We start from the raw sequence: 15,112 nt of genomic DNA, 5'->3' as shown, positions 1-15,112 counted from the left end.
ATTCTGTGCGGGTTGTCACTAATATAATTTTGATTTTTAAATTGTACACACTACTTATAGTAAAAGTGTACGGAAAAATAAAATACGTAGTGATAACATTTAAGTATGAATAATTTGGGACTTCAGATACTACAGAGAGATAAACATGAATAATACAACAAACACTACAAAGAAAAAACTTTACACTACAACAAATAAACAGAAAAATATGAAAACAAAGTTTCTACCTTAACAAAACTACTTATGACTCTATCAATTACCCACGTACTAGTACTAATGCCTTTATGACTAAAATTCACATCCTCTTCTGTTTGTTGATTCATTAGATTCATCGTTTCCTTGTAGAAATAACACACCTGAACTACAGAATATTGTTTCTGCTACTGGATCCGCTTTGAAGTAACCCTGGCAGGCAACCATTGTTGAATACCTTGGGCGCAGGGCAGCACGTCAACTGGAATTCCATTTCTGAAATAGATTTCACGAATAAATGTAGCTTCTTAGAATCCATATCTCCGTCAAAATTACGCCAAACATCTTTGAAAGATGACTGGTTATAGTCATTACTTGATATAAGGTTCGAGTGTTTGGCAAACACTTCTTTCTTATAGAGCCAAGCATGTTTCTGCACCTATGTACCATCGTAAGTGGATATTCTTCATGGAAATCTTTAAAATGTGAATATGTTTTAAACAATAAGTATTTTACAGAACTTGGGCCTAAGAACAACTTTTGTCCGTCGTTGTCAATATCTTGAGTTCTCTACGTTATTGCGTTGTGTACAACTCCCTTTGATTATCGGATACTGGTAGCTTGTCGTCTGGAACTCAGTTATATTAGTGTCGATTGGCGAGTTAAGCCACCACTTTATCCCCAAGCGTAATTTCGTTACGCAAAAACATTTCGCGATTATATTTGCGATTACCTACATTTAGCTTTCGAAGATTGTTTTTGAGCTTCGGTCCCCTAAGTTGGTGACAATCATACAGGAACACTACACATTTTTCAGAACTTCGTTTGTAAATAACAATTTACAAGTTAACCAAAACGCAGCGTTAATGTTATTTTTGTTGTTGTTGTGTTTCAAATCCAGTTGACGTCCAATTGTTCTCATTCCAGTTTGGCGCCAAATTTGAATTTTTTTTACATTCTCCCTCCCTTTCTCCCTCCACCTCTTTCTCTCTCTCTCTCTCTCTCTCTCTCTCTCTCTGTGTGTGTGTGTGTGTGTGTGTGTATGTGTTTTTCGAGCTGTTTGTGTTGTCTATCTGTAAAGCTCCTTTAATGTGTTGACTAACGTGCCACACTGCTGCATACTGTAGTGTAGTGTAGTGGTTTATAACCTCTATTTAAGATATGTTTTGTATTTTATTTGGGTGATGGTTGTGGGCCGTTAAGTTGTCATCAAAAACCCTGTGAGAACTGTTACATTCTAGAGCTCTGAGGTGTCCTGAATGTCTCCTGTTAAAGTTCCTGCTTATTTGTCCTATGCATACTGACTGACAAGAGTTGCATGTGAGATCAACGCAATAAATTTCCTGGGTCTGACCATACCAAGAATAAACAATTCTCTTGAGTTCACAATATTCAGGAAACCGACAACCACGAGCACCATCATTCGCAATCAGTCAAACCATCCATTGACAAATAGCCGGCCTCGGTGGGTGAGCGGTTCTAGGCGCTTCAGTTCGGACCCGCGCGACTGCTACGGTCGCAGGTTCGAATCCTGCCTCGGGCGTGGATGTGTGTGATGTCCTTAGGTTAGTTAGGTTTAAGTAGTTCTAAGTTCTAGGGGACTGATGACCTTAGAAGTTGAGTCCCACAGTGCTCAGAGCCATTTGAACCATTGACAAATAAACAAGCCTAGCGGGATATCATGGTGACGCTGGAAGACCTCGAACACGACGGGGTGCTGCATTTGAAGAGACTGTTTTCGAGCGCTTCGAGGAAGCACCTACGACAAGTACTCGAGTGGCTGGATACAACATGGGGGTCACTCATCTGTTAGTGTGCGAGGTTTTGAGGATGACAGCTAGTATCCATTTAGTTTCCATCCTGTCCAAGTCCTAAATCTTGTGGCGGACTATGAAAACTGGCTAGGGTTTTCCCGCTGGTTCCTACGACGTATTGCACGAGATCCCGACTTCCCTGCCATTGTGTTGTTTGCCGACGAATGCACTTTCCATCGGGATGCTCTTTACAACACTCGAAACGTTCATTACTGGGCAAGGGGAAATCATCACATCACTTACGTACGTAGACACCAGGAACGATTTTCGCTCAACATTTGGGCAGGCATTGTGGGTGAGCATCTGATTGGGCCAGTCCGTCTACCTCCTCGACTTTCTGGTGCAAATTACCTTCACTTTTTGCAAGAAACTTTACCCGGCTTGCTGAAAGATGTTCCCCTGGATATACGCCTACGCATGTGGTTGCAGCATGGGAGGCACCTGCACATAACGGTCGTGCTGTGCGCGGATATTTAAACGAACTCTTCGACGGCCGGGTAATTGGCAGAAGTGCTCGTACAACATGGCCCCGTGATCACCAGACCTCACGCTACCGGACTTTTTACTGTGGGGATTCTTCAAGGTTCTAGTTCACCCACCCGGACGCGAACCACCTAGAAACAGAGAGGAATTAATGGATCGCATTCAGCATGACACCAATCACATCAGCACAATGCCAGGAATGCGCTTGAAAACAGTCTCTTCAAATGCAGCATCCTGTCGTGTTCGAGGTCTTCCAACGTCACCATGTTATCCCGCTAGGCTTGTTTGTTGCGGCAGAACGCCGTTCGACGTTACCAGGCTTGTCGCGTCAGGGGATCGCCAGTTCGAGCACCTGTTTTAAGTAAACAATGTCCTAGCTACAAAAAAGGTCCTTTCCAGGGCCGACAAAATTTGTAAAAGACTTTCTGTACGCGAACTAACAGCTGTTGTCGGGTTTGTTCGCGGTACACGTCTTATCATGAAATTACAACGGATGTGTTGGGACCCCGGCGTATTCGCTCCCAGGCTGGCGCGCTACCACCTATGTGAGCGAATCTGCGTATCTGAGGAGTGTGCTACTGTCTAGTGAGATTCATGCGAAGAAAAAAGGGATAAAAGTCTGCTGCAGTGTGCTATCATCTGGTGGCATTTATGAAAACTTGTAGTTGAGTGCTAAGGGCTAGCTGTGCACACCGTGAACTATGCACATTATTTATCAAATCCGTACATATTTGGCCCATAAGGTAATTGCGTCATGCCAGTTGCGCATACGCAAAAGCTCCTAAAAACGTGCACAACTGAAGGTGTGCTCGCGTCCCTGATGTCAAGTTTCACTCGAGGAGTAGTAATGTAGCATAGCGCGGTAGATTTAGCGCCGTGTGTTTCATATTACCGCATCTAAAACTGAGTCTCGAGGAGTAGCCTAGTACGGCGTTGTGGGCCTTCCGTATCGTTCCCCTACACTCTGTCAAGGAGCATTGGACTTCATCGTCATCAATTGACTGATTTCAACCAAATTTGGTACACATACCCCTTACTGTCAGTCAACTATCGCCGTCGGGGTAGGAACTCCCTACCCCTCATACAGGGTGGCGCACGAAATGATTTACCATTTTGTTTTTGAATATAAACTTTATTGTCAATACAATCTGAAAGGAAAATATACTACAATGAAGAGCCGTCCATGGAGATTTGTTCTAACTCAGCACATGCTCAATATGTCCACCATTTCGTTTCCTAACTTCCTTCAAACGAACACTGAAGTTAGTGATTACCCTAGGGCACATGTCTTCCGTAATTTCACTGCAAGCTTGAAGAATAAGTCTTCTGAGCTCCGTCAAATCACGTGGACGTTTCGGAAAAATGTTTTCCTTTAGGTACCCCCAAAGAAAAAAGTCACATGGATTGAGGTCTGGACTGTTGGGGGGCCAATTTTGTCCGTCATTGAAGCGACCTGGAAACCTGAGTGAAATGATCCGCATGTCGAAATGCTCGTGTAAAAACTCCAACACAGTGTTTGCAGTATGTGGCCATGCCCCATCTCGCATGAACCACTGCGTGTTGAAGGGCAAGGCAGTAGCAAGAGGCTGTGGAATGAAACTATTGCGAAACATGCTCAAATAACGCTCGCTGTTCACAATTTCTTCAAAGAAAAAGGGTCCAATAAGTCCGTGACTGGAAATTGCTGCCCACGTTGTAATCCTCGGAGCATAATGTTGTCGTTCATGATGCACTTCTGGGTTTTCAGTGGCCCAAAAGCGTACATTTTGTTTGTTAACCACACCGTCTAAATGAAAATGCACCTCGTCTGAAAACCAAACGTTGTTGAGAGTTTATTCCCTGTCCTCCGCCCACTGAGCAAACAGTAGTCTCTGCTGCTAGTGTTCTTCATTGAGCTTCTGTGCAGAGGTCATCTTGTATGGGTACATATGGGCGTCACTTTTAAGAATGCGTTGAATGGAGCGTCTGGATATTCTCAGTTGCACTGCTGCCTTTCTACACGATTTACCGGGACTTCTCTGTACAGCAACTCGTACCGCTTCAATATTCTCCAGCGAACAAACAGGTTAAGACCGAGGTCGCTTCGCTTCCAATACTGTTCCTTTCTCTAAAAATTTATCGTACAACCTGTTGATGATCTTCTTGCAAGGGACCCATCGTGTGTTAAACTGTTGTCGAAAACGCCTCTGAGTCACAACAAGGCTTTTCGTTTCATGAAAAAGTAACATAATTGCCGATCGTTGCTGTGTTGCTGCTTACTAGTCTCCTAGCGGCAGTATCGTGAATTACACGTCATTTCGTAACTCATTTGTTTTTCCAAGCTCTGCTGGTACTGCTGTAGAGATCCCAGCGGGATATCTAATGTGCGTCGTAAATAGTGAAAGAAACAATTGGTAACACATTTCGTGCGCCACCTTGTAGTTCAGAAGATATGAAATCAGAAACAAACGTTTAAATTTGATACCTCTTTGCTACTAACTGTATTCAAAATATAATTCGCAGACAGTATCCACATATGGATGTACGACACACAGTTCAAGAGGTATGACATCATAAATATTGAGATGCGTGAAAAAACCCCTCATCATGCTTGAAGTTTTGATACCTTTTTTTCTTGACTACGAAGACACTACTGCGGTCGAGTGAACTTAAGGAAATCCCTGACATCTGGTAGCGCTTTTGACAGTTTTCAACTTCGAAGCGCAAACGGCTGTAGCCGAAGGCAATAGCCGTCTATAGAGCTGTGAAGAGGCGTTGTCATAGAGACGTTTAAAGCCGCGCGGAATCAGCCGAGCGGTCTAAGGCGCTGCAGTCATGGACTGTGCTGCTGATCCCGGCGGAGGTTCGAGTCCTCCCTCGGGCATGGGTGTGTTTGTCCTTAGGATAATTTAGGTTAAGTAGTGTGTAAGCTCAGGAACTGATGACCTTAGCAGTTAAGTCCCGTAAGATAAATAAAGAAACGTTTACAAATCGCCTTGTAGACACGCGAAGCAGCTGACCTTATACATTTGCACATTATACATATTTCCGTGAACGACAGTTTCATAACTTCAAAGGTGTTTTCACTGATATATGGAAAATTAATTTTTTTCGATATTACACTACGAACACAGTTCATTTCTTGTCTCTGTTTCTAATAGAAACTTAGCGTAATGAATACCCGGGCAATGCTGGGTTTGTCAGCTATTTCAATTAAAAAGCGAGACAGACAGACACAGAGAGAGAGAGAGAGAGAGAGAGAGAGAGAGAGAGAGAGAGAGAGATACGAATTCCGTATTTGGACTTTAATAAGGCCACGAAAAGACACTAGTCGCTGTTTTATTGATCCGTTGTGACTGTTCGCCAGAGTGAAAAGCCAAGCGGGGTGGTGCAGTGGTTAGCACACTGGACTCGCATTCGGTAGGACGACGGTTCAAACATGCGTCCGACCATCCTGATTTGGGTTTTCCGTAATATCCCTAAATTGCTTCAGGCAAATGCTGGGATGGTTCCTTTGAAAGGGCACTGCTTACTTCCTTCCCTAATCCGATGGGACCGATGAGATTGCTGGCTGGCCCCTCCCCTAAATCAACCGAGCAACCAGAGTGAAAATAGATTACTGATACGTTTAACCTAAATATACAGGGTGTTACAAAAAGGTACGGCCAAACTTTCAGGAATCATTCCTCACACACAAATGAAGAAAATGTGTTATGTGGACATGTGTCCGGAAACGCTTAATTTCCATGTTAGAGCTCATTTTAGTTTCGTCAGTATGTACGCTCAATGGAGCACGTTATCATGATTTCATACGGGATACCCTACCTGTGCTGCTAGAACATGTGCCTTTACAAGTACGACACAACATGTGGTTCAAGCAGGATGGAGCTCCTGCACATTTCAGTCGAAGTGGTCGTACGTTTCTCAACAACAGATTCGGTGACCGATGGATTGGTAGAGGCGGACCAATTCCATGGCCTCCACGCTCTCCTGACCTCAACCCTCTTGACTTTCATTTATGGGGGCATTTAAAAGCTCTTGTCTACGCAACCCCGGTACCAAATGTAGAGACTCTTCGTGCTCGTATTGTGGACGGCTGTGATACAATATGCCATTCTGCAGGGCTGCATCAGCACATCAGGGGTTCCATGCGACGGAGAGTGGATGCATGTATCCTCGCTAACGGAGGACATTTTGAACATTTCCAGTAACAAAGTGTTCAAAGTCACGCTGGTACGTTCTGTTGCTGTGTGTTTCCATTCCATGATTAATGTGATTTGAAGAGAAGTAATAAAATGAGCTCTAACACGGAGAGTAAGCGTTTCCGGACACATCTCCACACAACATATTTTCTTTCTTTGTGTGTGAGGAATGTTTCCTGAAAGCTTGGCCGTACCTTTTTGTAACACCCTGTATACAAAATATCAAGGAGATGTCTCACCCCCTTATATGGGATTAGAGATGGACGACGCTACCCGGCGATCACGAAGCCGTAATGATTTAAATTCCCCCGCTCCGTGTTCAACTCTATGAAATCCGACGTTCCCATTAAAATGGTATGTGCTACATCCGCAGTCAGCGGACAAGAACAATTGTCAAGACGTAAAAGAAACAAATTTTTTTTCCCACTAAACAAACACAGATTCCAGTGGTGGTGACCTGCGGGCTGAAGGTCTAACTACAAAACAATAATTGGGCTGAAGGCCGAATTACAACGAGAACAAATAATTTCTGGCTAAATGCCCAGACTACAAAATAACTCTTGGAGGAAGGCTAATTCTAATAAGAACAACATTTATTACATCAACTAATAAATTCTGTTAGAAGGCCGATATTGAGAAGTTCTTAAACCAACTGAAATTAGGCTGACAGCTGTCAACGTAATAGCAGGTAATAAGAAGTAGGTCAATTACTGTTTCTGGAGAAGAACACCAGTCACTGATGGTCAAGGTCCATAATGGGTGAGAGGATTTAGAGTTCAGTGTACAACACTACCGGCTACAACTAAATTAGTAACAGACCGATGAAGTTACTCCTGTGAAAAGATTTTAATTTTACCGTGATCGTGCGTAATGGTAAGGTATCTGACTGTTTTCGTTTCTCGAAAGATCACTATTGAAAGGAAGCAATAGCAGAACAAACGGGATTCGAACCAATATTCTATTAGTTATAAGTAAATTGCAGTTACGTAAAAGAGAACGGTCGCCAGTCTAAGTAGGAGAAGTTGTACGAAGTACTAGCGCTGTTCATACAGAAAGTTAACTATTGGGACTGACTTCGCGTGGTTCTAAAATTCCATTTTGCAAGTAATATACCAGACAGTAGTTTGGCCTGAGTAACACAGCGGTGATATCAACCGTTTTTGCAACAACTGGATTTCAATAACACGTACTATCAGTACAATAAATCAGCAAAGTAATTATCACGACAAGTAAAATATTCGTTTACGGTGAAGCACTATTAACTTGGACATCAGATTCTTTTATCAGTTGAATTATTGAAAATTACTGTCTCTGATAAGGTTTTCAAATCTGGTACGACCAGGAAATTGTGTTCGAATTTTCGTTCTTTAATTCTGAACTCTGATAATACTTGACTTTTAATTGGCTTACTGATTTTACCGCTAGTCCCTTCGACGACGTCGCCATTTACGGACATCGTTACTGCTTCGGGTTTGTCTGAAACGTACTCAAAAAACGACTGTGATATTTCGCTGATTTGCGATCCAGTATCTAAAAAGACTTTCAGGCTAATGCCGTAAATTTCGACAGGGACGATGGTTGATTAATTATTCTACTGTGAGAGTTATTTTGTTCTTCCCATAACAAATCTTGGTCGACCATAGGGTCATTACAAGACGTTATCCACCTGCAGATAACATATGTCTGGAGGTTTTCTCGATTTTCGGATTTCAAAGGCTTTGATCACTTGAATCCGTTGTTGGGTAGGTATTGTATCATATGCAGGTTCTTTCTTTCTTGGTTGTGTGTTGACCTCTGATTCTTGTTCCAGATTGCTTCATCTGGTGGTACAAAACAACATTTCGTCACGGATTCCTGGATTTCTGTTACTTCAACATATTCCTCATCCGAACTACCTTCTGTATCTGGTCATTCTAGGCCACTGTTTAGTTTGAGATGAACGCTTTTCTCAGACAGATGTTAATTTCCTCATCCGATCTTTTGTCAGGTCTTAAATCATCAGGATCCTGGTTTTCTTCTAATGTTATTAGTTATTTTTCTGTCACAGTAGGTTATTCATCTGCGCTATCCTCTTCACCGGCACGAATGACGTCAATTATTGCTTCGTGTGCTGTGTAGTCTTAGTGCACTTCAATAATTGGTTAAAAATCGTCTTTATTTACTTCTTCCGGCCTACTGAAAACACTCTGTTCTACTGGCGATTCGTTAGTCAGGAAAGCTTCGTTAGCAACTCTGAGGATTTCGTCTTCTTCCATTCTCCTCAATGCAGCCGTATTTCTTTTCTTACTATTAATCTCAGTATTATTGGCAACTTGTGTACTTTGCGCGGCGACCTTTTCCTCACTGTTTACCACCTCTTTACTAATTGGTGGCGCCAAATAATTCTATTTCCTCCTTGCTATCGGTCCATGTCCTATTCTCTGCGTTCCTTTTTCTCTTTTCACTACCACCTAACCATCTAGTCAAATAATTTCTTTAAAATCCTTCTGATTGCATTGCATTAGCCCTTGGTATAGGTCGTCGATCTGTTAACACCAATATGTAATCCCTGATAACTCATTTTCGCATATTATTTTATCACTGAAACTGTTCTCGGCGTTTTCTTCCTCGCCCACGAATATGTTAACGTTTTCTGTTACTATGGAGTTGTTATGTGCGGCTTCATTGCATTCTACTCTGACGCCCTCATTCTGTTCTGCTACTGTAATTACAGCTTCCATACGGAAAGCTGATTGATTTGTTTTATTCGTGCTGGCGGGCGCTCTGTCCGCCAACCTATATTTGCTCGCCTGTCTGCAGGGACACTGTTTTGGGTATATCTGTCGCTTCGCTTGCAGCGGCTGCGGTGCCTCGCCGTCGCTCTCTCGTTTAATACATTCATGAGTCTACGATGGTATTGTTTCTTACGTTTGGGCCGTGAAAGTCTGTTCGCGCTAGTTTGGTCCGCAACATATGCGGTCCTCAGTTTTCCACGATGTTGCTGTCTTGGTAATGTCACGGTGCAAATCCTCTACCTCGAACTACTGAAGTATCTCGACCTCTGTCCCTACCTCGCTGAATCATATTAACACGATACCTACCGTCGTCAATCTGTTCACTGTCATAGTGATTACCTCTACTGTTGTTATTTTCATGATAATCACGATTACTTTACCAATGATTTTCATCCTCTACTCTTTCCAGAAACGCAGAAAAGTTTTTATGGTTGCTTCCCACATATCTCTTCGAATCCTCTGGCAGCTTTTGCAGTAGCTTCCAAATAATCTCGGATTCAGATCGTCTACTTCTCAAGTGTGTCAGTTTTCGGTGCCATGATTCGCAGAAATCTCTCATGGAGTTTCTTCCCCTATTGTTATATAATTTGATCATTATAAATTCTCCCCACAAACAGTCTTGTTTTCGCTCTGACCTGTATTCCTCGGTAAATTTTTGCTTACATTCGTTGTACGTCATCCGATCAGTGTTCAGATTTACTTCCCATCGTTTAGCATCACCTGCTAATGCAGTAAAGTACGTTAATCTTTTCCTGATCTGTTAAGAATTAAAAAATTAAATGGCTCTGAGCACTATGGGACTTAACATCTATGGTCATCAGTCCCCTAGAACTTAGAACTACTTAAACCTAACAAACCTAAGAACATCACACAACACCCAGTCGTCACGAGGCAGAGAAAGATCTGTTAAGCATTCAGGAAAAATCCTTTCGCAGTTTTTCATAAAATCCAGTGGGTACCAGCCAGTATGTCTTTTGGCAGGATCAAAACGTTTCTCAACCTCTAATCATTTGTCATAAGGTATCCTGTCATTGAATCAACTGGGCTTGTCTTTTATTTTGTTTTCAAGGTTCGCAAATTTTGCCTTCAATTTGTGAAGTGTTTTGGTCACTCTCCCTTTCACAAATTTTTACCTATTTACTTACTTCTTTCTCAGAATCAACCACAGTCGTCCTCTAATGTGAGTTTTCATTTGTACGTTCCTGAAAAATTTCGGTTTTCAGACCGAAGACTTTTTCGTACACTTTAGTTACCACTAAAGATTCTACCGTTTCTTGAATCTTTCTGATTTTTAAATCGAACATTTCATTGATATCATTGATCTGTCCCTGCATAGTGGCCACATTGTTATTTATAGTACTGATTTCAAGTTTCATGTCCTAGATTGCAGGACTCAAAACATCTTCTTTTTCGTCTACTTTTCGATGCGTTTATCTATCTTTGCACCATGTGTTTTAATTTGATTACTGAGCTACTAATACCAAATGCCAGTGCTTTCAGTTGATTTTCAAGACTACTAACTTGTGTTTTGACTTGATTATCAAGATCACTAACTTGTACCTTAATTAGCCTATTAATGCTACTAATTTGTGCTTTACGTTGAGTTTTCATTTATGTGGGCAAAAGTTTGAATACGTTGTTCATGCTTAATGGTTTTTCACTATCCTGCTCTACCGTATCCTCATGCACTGATTCTACATCATGTGAGCCTACTGGTTTTTTCTCTATTTGTGAATTACTGAACGTATCCGTCGATTCATTTACATAATCATTATCTTCCAAGTAATCTTCCTCATTCTGAGAGAAGACAAGTTACTCTGTCACCTATTTTCCACATATGGAAAATTATTAAAGATGTTGTTATAACCTGACGCACCTTGAGCGAGATGCTATAAAGTTAACGGCCTGAGCAGACGTTGAGGGAGCCTGGTACGTCTCTAAAAGCATGAGGTATTTTTATGGTTCTTAGCTCATAGAAACGGCATGTTGGGAGTTGAAAGCAATTGGTGGCGAGCCCGTCTCACAGTAAATCTTACCGTACAGGCCCACAGCCATACAGGGCAACTTATTGTCAAGACAGGTCTCCAGCAAAACAATGCTGAGCTACCTGCCACAGTGCCAGTGGAAGGCTGGGATGGGGACGACGGACTGAAGGAACACATATACATAGTGGTGTCGTAAACCAAGCATTGTGTGCAGAGCTATGTGTAATAAAATTTCACAAGTTTTCATGTTCGCCGATACTACAAATAGGCCTGTGAACCACTTTCACTGGCTGCCTTGGTTGTATAAAAAACACCGGCGTCTGAGAAACGTTTAGAGAAAGAGTCTTTATTACACCTGAAACGTCCCCTTAGAAAAATTTCTGAATTACTGTGCTGATAAACCTCTTACATTATTTGCTTTTCAAACAGCTGAGCAAAACTGAACGTACTCAAACATTCACTAAAGTGACACACAATACTTTTAGCGCAACGCAATCTGACTTTCAGTAATCGCTACAAAGAATGACCCTGACTAATATTAACCTATACCTTTCACAAATCACTTACCTCACAAAAATCTTCGTTACTCGAACTACTGCAATACAGCGAGCGCTACTACTGCCAGCTAGATAAAAGATTCAAACTACTGAAGGCACTAACTACTGATAGGCATAGTTAGCAAATGAAAGATTTTGATGGAGAACAAACAATGTATTTACCTTAATAGTGTTGAAAAGTCATAATATACATAGCAGTTCCTGACATCCAGTCTTACACATTTCAAAACTCCGCCATCTCTCTCCCCACATCCGCCACTGCTGGCGGCTCACCTCCAACTGCTCAACACTTCGCGCTGTTCACATCCAGCTGCCCAACACTACAATTGCAGACAACAATGCAAACTAGCCACAGACTGCACACAGCACAGCCAGTGATTTTCATACAGAGCGCTACGTAACGTTGCCAATAGGAAAACATAAACAGCCTGCTTACATAGCCCCCATGCTCCCCACAAAAAATTTTACAAATTGTTTTGGGCAGTGAAAAAATTATCATAGTTACAATAACAAAGATATCAAATGCACACACTTATTGATACAATGTTGGTCAAAAGCTAAAATTTTCTCACAGTCCATAAAGACAGTCCTGATCATTCATCACAGTAAAATTGCAGTGTTTTTCTTAAAGTCTGAGCAGTAAAAGAAAATGCACATGGAAGTTGTGGATTTCCATGCAGTCTTGAAGAAGTAGTGTTGTCCTTCCAACGGAAAGACAGTGCTGACTCTCGACATGCAGACAGGTAATGGGCCACAACAGAGTTAACCCACAGCAGAGTCATTCAAAGTTTTGAAGAATATTGGTAGGTAGGTCATCACAGAGTAGACCTACTGTAGTCCTGGTAGAGATTACGGTATTGGTGGGCCACCAGAAGTGCAGACCCACTGTAGTCCTGGTAGAGATTGTGGTATTGGTGGGCCACCAGAGGTGCAGACCCACTGCAGTCCTTGTAGAAGTAATGGTACTGGTGAGTCAGCAAAGGTGTACACCCACTGTAGTCCTTGTAGAAATAATGGTATTGGTGGGTCATTAAAGATGCAGACCCACTGTAGTCCTTGTAGAGATGGCCAGCAGCCATCTGTTGTGACTGTGCAGGTACACAATCACCATTGAAGAGTCTTGCGGATAATATAGCAAGTCCACAACCACCACTTGTGCACTCACAAAGTTTTTGGAATTTTCCTTAGAACCAGCAATGCTGTTATCCAGTCCCTTGCTGAATTATTAACACACGTGCAAACACTATCAGTCCCTACTTCTCACATATTGTCCATATACTATGACCAACAGAAATATGTGCTGTGAAATGAATGCTTACAAGTTACTTAATTTGATGAACTGGTGTCAATTAGAATTTTATAACATGAGAATACAATAACAAAGGTACAAAATTCATAATTAAAGAACATAACAGTACAGATAACATTTGTAGTAACACAGGCTGTACAAAAGAATAGAAATAAACATATACAACAGTGTTACAGGAATTATGACATAAGTAAATATATAAAATAATGAGAATAGTTTTCGAAACATTAATTTAACACTTGAGCATAGAAACAGAACAGAATTAATAATGTCTAAACATCTTTACAAAGTGAATAACATATTATTAATGCAAATTATATTTGAGGATAACTGTAGTCCTCATCATAATGAATGTACCTTAGTACTAGAAAAATTCTACAACATAAATCGTATTAGCTAAACACTTAAAGACAGGAAGAACACAAATACACCAGGGTACACAAACACATAGCGGAATAATACAAAAGGAAAGGACAGAGTTTGTTTTACTGCAGTATTTTGCAAACAAAACTTTCTTTACTTCTTGGAGATCTCTCCTTCATTCATCATTATTCCCAAAAAGTCCTATCTATGCCTGCTTTCTGTATTCTATTAATATTTCTTTCAAAATAATTATTTCTCAGTGTACAATACTCATTTTGGCCCAAATCTTTTTCATATAACTTATCAATGCATTCTTTCCCTATTGTCCATAGTCAGTTTCTTATATAGTCTACCCCCTCTTAAGCTAACTTAAATCTACTGAGCTCAGATGCATAAACTAAGGGACGAGGCAATGCAGCAGCACAAAACAATTAATACAAACAGCAATGACAAAAAAATGGAAATTGTCGAAGCAAGCAACATTATAGAAATTAGCAAAGCAATTGCAATATTACAACTAATATAAGGCAATGTGCAGCAAACAATAAAAATAAATCAGTAGTAAAACTGGCTTGACAGAGTAATACAAAGTCAAATTCAGTAACACTATGCCTGGCAAAGAGCAGCAGCAAATGCAATAACTTATATCTAAACATGACAAAGCTCAAGCAGAAAAAATATTACAGTAAAAATGGCCATGTCTAATACCTATGTCACATCTTAGTGTCTATGTAATTAAAGTGGTGCACCACAACAACTTATTGTAAAAAAATATTACCATGTACTTGAAAAGAAAATTATGTATGCAGTTACTGTTACTAGTCCCTACTTATTGTTCTTTCCTTTCCAAGTGCTCCTTTTTTGAAGAATGTGGATCACAAAATTATTATTTAATAGATCTGTTGACAGAAAGTGTTCAAAAAATGGCTCTGAGCACTATGGGACTTAACATCTGGGGTCATCAGTCCCCTAGAACTTAGAACTACTTAAACCTAACTAACCTAAGGACATCCCACACATCCATGCCCGAGGCAGGATTCGAACCTGCGACCGTAGCAGTCCCGCGGCTCCGGACTGAGCGCCTAGAACTGCTAGACCACCGTGGCCAGCTGGAAAGTGTTCACATTAGCAAATGCATTTTATTTTACTTTATTTTATAAAACCAATGCTGCAACACAGCTGGAAACTAGATATCAAATGAAATAAGCAACTATGAAAAGCAAAGCATAAAAATATCATTCACTAGTAATGTGACATTTCATAAGTTAGTAGAAATTCTCTCAACTCTTGTAGAAAGATGCTTGTCATAATCAGGTGTGCAGATGTAAGTATCTTTCTAAGTAATGAGCGTGTCGTATTTGCGGTGCTTTCTCTAAAGGAATGTCAATGGCGAGGATAATGGCCTCTATTTTTTCTCCACCTAGTGGCTTTCTTTTGTCAGACGCCTACCTCTC

Source organism: Schistocerca serialis, chromosome 3 (assembly GCF_023864345.2).
Source record: "Schistocerca serialis cubense isolate TAMUIC-IGC-003099 chromosome 3, iqSchSeri2.2, whole genome shotgun sequence".
In the NCBI taxonomy this organism is placed as follows: Eukaryota; Metazoa; Arthropoda; class Insecta; order Orthoptera; family Acrididae; genus Schistocerca; species Schistocerca serialis.
Note: the sequence above shows the minus strand (reverse complement) of the source record.